General features: G+C 38.6%; 1 protein-coding gene and 1 long non-coding RNA gene across 4 annotated transcripts in view; one reads left to right on the top strand and one right to left on the bottom strand.

Moving 5' to 3' along the window:
* Positions 1 to 8,131, top strand: part of tnc (tenascin C) — a 174,478-nt gene that overhangs the window by 44,072 nt on the left and 122,275 nt on the right. The gene's annotated exons all lie outside the window — the stretch shown is intronic.
* Positions 3,311 to 3,830, bottom strand: LOC112451356. The gene is made up of 3 exons (XR_003040163.1): positions 3,716 to 3,830; positions 3,582 to 3,646; positions 3,311 to 3,517 (listed from the first exon to the last, which is right to left on the bottom strand). It is a non-coding gene; the product is annotated as an uncharacterized LOC112451356 (long non-coding RNA).

Raw genomic sequence — 8,131 nt, forward strand, 5'->3', positions numbered from 1 at the left:
GTAATCATCAAAATTAAACGAAATAAACATTTGAAATATATGAGTTTGTATGTAATGTATGAATATAATATACAAGTTTCACTTTTTAAATGGAATTACTGAAATCAATCTACTTTTTCATGATATTCTAATTTTATGACCAGCACCTGTAGAGCCCCATGGTAATTTAGCCAGGGAAGCTCCTTCTTCATGGCTCGTCATCATCTCTAGCCTGCTCATACACTAGCTGACTGGTAAAGAACAGAATCAGTCACTGCAGGTGTTATGGTATGCAGTTTAAAGACTTTAATTCACATGTTAACAGTCATAATTTTTAACTCAGTCTTTTTAAATGTACAATACTTGAACAAAAACATACTTAAGTCAAAGTAAAAGTACAGATTGAATTAATTACATAAAAAAGTACAAAGTAGACAAAATCCATGGTCAATTACAGTAACGCGAATTTGCTCCCACAATCTGCTCATTCCCAACATCTTATTCCCAAGTCAAATAGCGCTATAATTTATTGCTATACTATGCATTTACAGGTATGAGATTCCAATGGTATGACTATCTTGAGCAAAAATACCTCAATTTCATAGTATTCAAGCACAAATTTAAAAGCATTATTTATCTGCTTTTGTTTAAGAAAAAATGCAATTGTTGTTACTTTTGTCTAAATAATATAACATTGCATAATAAAGATTATTTTGTTGGTATAAAAGTATAAAATTACTAAATAAAATATTTACTTATAGTTATTTTAACTTTAATGCAGGAATATAAAAAAATTAAGAAGCAAGTAGCAGAAATCAGCTTCCTCATTAGGATTGCTGGGCTTAGCCCTGGAAATAGGGGGAGATGCTTTGTCATCTGGGTGGAGTTCTTCCACATTAAAATGAATCAGATGATGTAGTACAGGCATCTGATTAGGCTTTCTCTTGGGTGCCACCCTCTGAAAGTGTTATGTGCACATTCGTCTTTGAGAAGAACCTTATTCACTGATGAGATTAAGGTAGTATGTCTTTGGGCTGAGACTGTTAGCATCTAGATGACAAATAACATTTGCAAAGAAGTCTTCAGAATGCCTTGTGATGTTCACAGGGGTTCTCAATTGCCTCCCTTGGTTCATAGAGACTGGTTGCTTGAATTTTGAACATATAAAAAAGGTTTGAGCAACAAAATTTCTCACAAAACTGTCACAGAGTTGTTGTCTCAAACCCGTCTCAAGACCTGTATTTTGACACCTGCATGGGAGCTGTCCAGATTTAAAACCTATACCAATGATAAATAATAGTTATTTTAAAATCGACCTATCTCTATTTCAAAAGTATATTTCAGTAGTTTAAATCATAAACATGGAGCGACTGCCAAAGGGTATATAGTGTGAGTCGGGGTAGATAAGGTGTGGGTGAATGGGCATTAAAATAATTTGCAGGGCCTAGAATACAGTTTTGCAAGCTATGCACACAAAAATAAGTCAGTTTTCAAAAACTGGTTGTGCAAAATGTGGCAGCATGGCTGCCTGGTCACTTGGTCACAAACACTTTTGCCTATTTTCTTACAATATTGAGTCAAGTTTGTGTCATCAACTTGTCTTCAACACTATTCTATTTGACCTGGAAATACCTTAAAATCCTCAAGGAGGGGCTGAGAGTGTCACTGAGGAGAGGATTGTCTGAGTTACCCTCCTGGGCCTGTTAACTCCATAGCTAGATTTCAGATAAGCAGTTATGGATGGATGGATGAGTGAATAGATGTAATCACAATTTAAATCTTCATCACAATCTTGTCTTTGGATCATTCTGTTATATATTTCATTTAATTTTGGAACATTAGTTTTGTCTCTATTTACAAGCCATATATGCAAATACATTAACTAATATTCATATCAAGTACTTCTGTACTTCACAGCACCTGCATTTTAGTAAAACTTGAATGCAGACAGAATCTTTTTTTTAAACCCTACTCAATTTCTAGAATAGCTCATGTTGATCCATTTGAGTAAGTGCTGGATGTAAAAGAGCCATACTTCCTCCGGTGCTCTTTGTAGCAATTACCCTGCAGGCACTCTGCTCTCACACAGAAGCTGCCTATATAATTACAGCCTGCTAGTACTGAAGGTCTCAGCAGACCAGACTTGGGTAAGCAACGTATGGATGTCTACACCTAAATGTCGGCACACACTTACAGAGCTGAAGAATGTGTAGAATGATGCACTCACCAGAGACAGACACAGAAGGCTATGTGCACAAAAACACATTACATCAGCTGTAAGTATGAATATAAAAAGGGGGAAAAGAGACTGCTCCATGTTCTGACAGCAGCAGCAGCAGCACAGCTTCTGTACACGTTAAACATGCATATGGTAGTCATTACCTTCTCCTGTTGCAAAGAGTGCAACTCAGCAGTATGTGCATAACTACAAAAGGTAGTAGAGAAACCTTCAGCTATTCCCTGTGTTCCTGGCAAGCTGCATCCACTGAGCTCCAGGCTGGCGGTGCTGGTGGCATACAGATGAACAGTGCAGCTGCAGGTCAGACAGGGGTGAGCAGGGGGGAATAAAATAAAAACAACTTTTCACATCATCTACTCAGTACCACACACCATAAACTAATGCATTAGTTTTAGGAATTTTATTCCCCACCACAGAAAGTGCTAGGATGTCAATGTTATTGGTTGTGCTTGTGTTTGATTGGATTGAAATTACACTTTCATTTACAACTGATTACCCTTTATAGTCAACTCAATTCAAGATGGACACCACTGCCAACTGACCTTAACATACACAAAAAATGGCTATAATTTACCCAGTTTTACAGTTATTGAGCTAAAATTTGGAGTGGTGTCAGTTGAGTATCATCCCTCACACACATACTCCAACACATAGTGCAATATTTTTGTTTAATACTGTGGCAACCTGGGGGTGGATTTTCTTTTTATGATGAACCCAAATATAAAATATTAAAGGTTGTAATGACAAACAACGCCACCTGGAATAAATCCAGGAAAATAATGTGATAAGGACACAGGTAAAGTCTGCTGGAAATGAGGAGACAAGATTCAGAAAGTTCTATAAAATTTATTAAAACTTCAATATTTCCTTTTTAAAATAATCTAAAATTTAATGATTAAACAGTGAATGCAGTCAACAAGATTATAATAAAATGTCTAAATTTCAAAGGAAACTGAGGCTTACCAATGGGGAAGTAGTGAGGGAAGGGGCAACATCTAGTGCAGGAAAAGGGAGCACCCTGGACACTACAAAAACACAGCAAACAAGGAAAGAAAAGGTGCTCCAACAACACACACACACACACANAGAAGCCTCAGTCCCTAAAAGAAAGACAAAAATTAACCAACATGAATAAAACAGTGATACAAATTCAAAACAGTGTTCCACTTTTATCCCTTAAGTAGCGCCATCAATGCGCCCAGCAGCAGGGAAAGTTCAGGTTTGTCTTTTAAAACAAGTTATAGATAGGCAAAACAGCAGCGAGTGCCACTCCAGGTGCAGTGCTGATGAGTTGGAAGGCTAAAAAGAATAGAACAAATTAATACAACTGCTAACAAAACCATAACTTGCAGCAACTGCTTACCTGTGACCTGATAAATGACTACACTGCCAAATAACCAGATCCACTTCCACCTTTATGCGGTGCAACTGTAAGAAAATGCTATGTGAAGGTTTTGTTTACATGGGGTGATGTTATCTAGCCACGCTAGCTCTTACCTTCCTGTCAAACAAATGACCAGACAGATCGGTCCAGATATTGGAGGTGCAGCAGAGGAGGCCAAAACGGTGCAAACAAAGGAAGCAGATTAAATTGACGTCACAACGCAAGCAGCCTCACGACAGGTGCAGGCTTGCTTATATGCAGCAGCTGAAATTGGCCTTAAAGTGGCAGCGTACCATTTATGCTGCTACAATACTTTGGTATTAACTCCAACTGACCAATGAAAACACAAAAATGGCTATATTCAGTAAATGTTACAAATATTGTGCAAACATTTGGTGTAGTTGTAGATGAGAGTAATTTACAATGCATAGTCCAAGTGCTACACATTGCATGAAATCCTTGCTTAAAACTTTGACATTAACTGTTAACATCAATCATGTTTGTTAGCAAAATATTTTATAAGCCACTACACAGATTTTTATGAAACACTTAGAAAGTAATCAATGGATGTACACCTAGTCTTCATTTACTTTTAGAGTCAATCCAATTTAAGATGGCCACCACAGCTAATTGATCTTAGCTAAGACAAACATGGCTCTGCTTCAGACAATTTGACAGATATTGAACTAAATTTGTTGTGGCAGTAGCTGAGAGTCATCCTCAACATGACTGTCAGCTACTATACTCCAAGTGTTAAAAAAGCTTGCAAGATTTTGCAATATTACATGAGATCTTGCATAACATTTACAAGGTTTGACTAAAACAGTTACAAAAACTTTGTCATTTATTATTATAAGATAATCTTATAAGATAATTTAGTTTAAAACTCTGGTATTAACAGCATGAAGGCTTCCCCATGTACACAGTATATTTTTCTAAACAATCAGACTTTATTGTTTTTTAACATCCTTCATTGTTCCACATCCTAACAGTGTTTGTATCCATAGTTTGAATTTTTTCCAATTCAAACAGACATTAAAGAAAAGCTGTGGGCAAAATTTGAAGGCATTTCATGTTTGTGAGACATTTACAAGGTTTAATGAGTGAACACGGTAAGGCTGTAGATACCATTTTGTCTTTGTTTCAAACAGCTGACAGGTTGTGAGAATAAATAGAGCAGACTCTTCATCTCAGGAGATCACTCTAGCCTTCCGGAGTCTCCAAAGCTGGTTTATCATTATTAAACACTTAGTAGTCCCCATTTCTCTTTATGCTTTCCACTCTTCTGTTACAGCTCCATCATTCCTTCTCTGATGAATCATTAACAGCACCCCCCACCCACTCCCCATTTCATCAGACAGGGCATTTTACACTTCTAAAAAAATGCTGCATTAAACACTCTTTTAGTATATAGAACAATAAATAGAATACAGATTATTACCAACAAAAAGACTGCATCGATAAATGTAATTTTAGTTGTTTGGAGAGTTTATTATGTATTCAGTCAGCTTTAGGTAAGTGACAGTATGCATTATGAACATTACAAACACGTTAAAAATATGCAAAAGTGAAAAAAATCAAGAATAAATAATACATGCTGTCATACCACCCATGTGACTTCAACAGGGGCAATAATCAAAGTGCTGAAGACTGCAGCCAACCATCCTAACAGTGCACCAGCTGTGGTAAAAGCAGGGGAGGGGTGTGCAGGTCAACATGGAGCAGAAGGTCTGCTGGACAATAACTTGCAGAGGGTGCTATGAAGTGGCAGCTTCATGACAAATCACATGAGGCATCTGTGAGTTGGTCAAAGAGACAATTCCCTATCTACATCCGTTATGCTTTCTGAGCTTCATGGATTAGCAAGTTTTGGAGGCAGAATTGGACTCATTGGAACAAGTGTAAAAAAAAAAAAAAACTCTGGTAGAAAATATTTTATATGGAGTCTTTGTGCATCATAAAATTCTTATTTTCCAAATCATAAAATCAATCTTAGATGGTTTATAACGTAAATCTGTTGGCATTTTTACATTTTCACAGCAAGACAAATATTTTTGAAATGCTGTTTAATTTCTGATTTATTTTTCATTCTTTGTAAATTTTTAAATGTATTCAATTTATTTTGTAAGCACTACTGCTACCATCATATTATAAATACCATAGTCTACAATTCTGTCAATACTCAAAATAAAATGATCAAAAGTACAACAACATGTGGCAAAATACAACATGGTCTGACAGTAGCCTTAAGAGATGGAGAAGGTTCAATAGAGGTTAGGATTGAAAACACAAGTTGTTCTCCAGCCTCAATCTTATACACCCTCACTTTCCATTAGAAACACACTTTAATGTTTCCAAAAGGCCACATTAATATTCATTGCCTTCAGTTTATATTATAAAAGTCCTTACTAAGTTTAAATAGACATGCAAAACACAACATTCCTACTGCCCTTACGGCAACAACAGATGAAGATTTTGTAAATAGCTGTGGCCTTGTGACACGATTGCATCAAGAATTAGATTTTATTCCCATTCAGGGACCACCAGGAGCCGACTGAACATCACTCCCAAGATGGGCATCAATTATGGGAGCCTGACCACTGAATTGTGCACTTGCTCTTCTAAAGCAGAGGAAAAAAGGCTTTGACAAGGCCCCATTATTCAGCAGCTCATCTAATGTCACTTCACACATCACTTGTCAGCCCATCAGCCGGCTGTGCATCCAGAGGTTGCTGTTGGTCATCAGTCACATCACTGACATTTGAAATCAACTGGCTGTGGACACTGTTTTCATCTATTTTGTATGGTGGAGTTTAATGCTGATCATGTGAAAATGGAAACTGTTGGTGTAAACTGTTTATCTTTAATCTGTTTTGATTATGACAGCTGATGAATGCTCCAATACTTCAATACTTTTTTAACCTAAAAATTATAGAAATCTAAAAAGGAACCATAAACATTTGAAATTTTTGTTTAATTATTTATTATTAACCCTACTTGCGACCTGTCCAGGGTGTCCCCCGCCTCTTGCACAGTGACTGCTGGGAATAGGCACCAGCTCCCCATGACCCGGACTGGAAAAGCGGGTAAAGAAAATGGATGGGATGGATGGATGGATTATCAACCCTGTCTGGATTTAAGTATTAAACTTCACAGATGGTACTTATGGCACAGATGTATTCCTCTGTGAATTGCTACCTTATCATGGTAGAGGAGTTTGTTGGCCTGAATTATCCTAAGAGCTATGCAGTAGGGGACAATTCTCCCTTGGTAGGGTCTCCCAAGGCATAATGGTCCTAGTTGACAGGCCAGAAAAAGACTGATTCACAACACTTGTATGGATGGAAAAAACCAATGAACTTGATGTCTCTTGCCCAGATATAGGTTACAGGAGCCCTACACTGGAGCGGAGAGGGGGCTTGCCAGGTGCCTGGTGACCTGGCCTCTACCCATTCACCTCACCATGGGTCTGGGACCAATCTCCTTGAGATGGGCTGGAGCTTATTCCACTCTGTAGTTAATCACAGTGAGAGGAGCCGGGCTGGTGTGGGCCTCCTTTATCCCCCCAGCCGTGCACTGCAATTTTTCCCAGTAGATGAGAGGGTACCCAGGACACCCTACGTCGCAGATCACTGATAGACTTTGTAGTGATATCATCTGATCTGTAGCTGTATGTTTTAGACACTCAGGTGAAAAGAGGAGCAGATCTGTCAACTGATTACCACCTGGCAGAATTGGATCAGATGACAGGTGAAGATGCTAGACAGACCTGGTAGACCCAAACATGCAGTGAGGGTTTGCTGGAAACATTTGGCAGAAGAACCCATCAGAAAGATCTTTAACTCCTACCTCCAACAGAGCTTCAACCACATCACAGCAGAGACGGGAGACATGGAGTCCAAATGGGCTATGTTCTGTGCCACCATTGTCAAGGCAGCTGCCATGGGCTGTGGCCATAAGGTTGTTGATACGTCTTGTGGCAACCATCCTCAAACCCAGTGGTGGATATCTCTAGTACAGGAGGCTGTCAAGCTCAAGAAAGGTAGCTGAGGGGTATCAGTGAGCTAAGCGAGCTACAGCCTTGGCTGTTGCTAAAGCAAAAGCTTGACTGTGGGAGGAGTTCAATGAGGCCTTGGATAGAGACTCGCAATCGTCTCCAAAATGATTCTGGCAAACCATCAGGCAACTAAGGCAGGGGAAGCAGCGCTTTACTTACACTGTGTATCACTATTGTGGTGATTTGGCTTTTGCTGGGTTTTGTTTTGATTTTATTTTATTTTAGTTCTCTGGGTTGTATTTTGGGTTTTGTTTCTTATTTTTAGTTTTCTGGTTTTTGTTTTTCTTCTTGGTTCATTTGGGTTCTGTCTTCCTCATGTTTTGTGCTTTTGTATTCACTCCTCCCCAGTCACCCTTTTGCTGTTTCCTGGCCACGCCCATCTCCACCTGCCCATGATTGCTCCCATACACCTGAATCCACTTACCACAATTATCCTCTGCACTTTAAAACCCGGTCATTTCTCTCCATACCT

The sequence above is a fragment of the Kryptolebias marmoratus genome, linkage group LG1 (genome assembly GCF_001649575.2).
Source record: "Kryptolebias marmoratus isolate JLee-2015 linkage group LG1, ASM164957v2, whole genome shotgun sequence".
NCBI classification, from domain to species: Eukaryota; Metazoa; Chordata; class Actinopteri; order Cyprinodontiformes; family Rivulidae; genus Kryptolebias; species Kryptolebias marmoratus.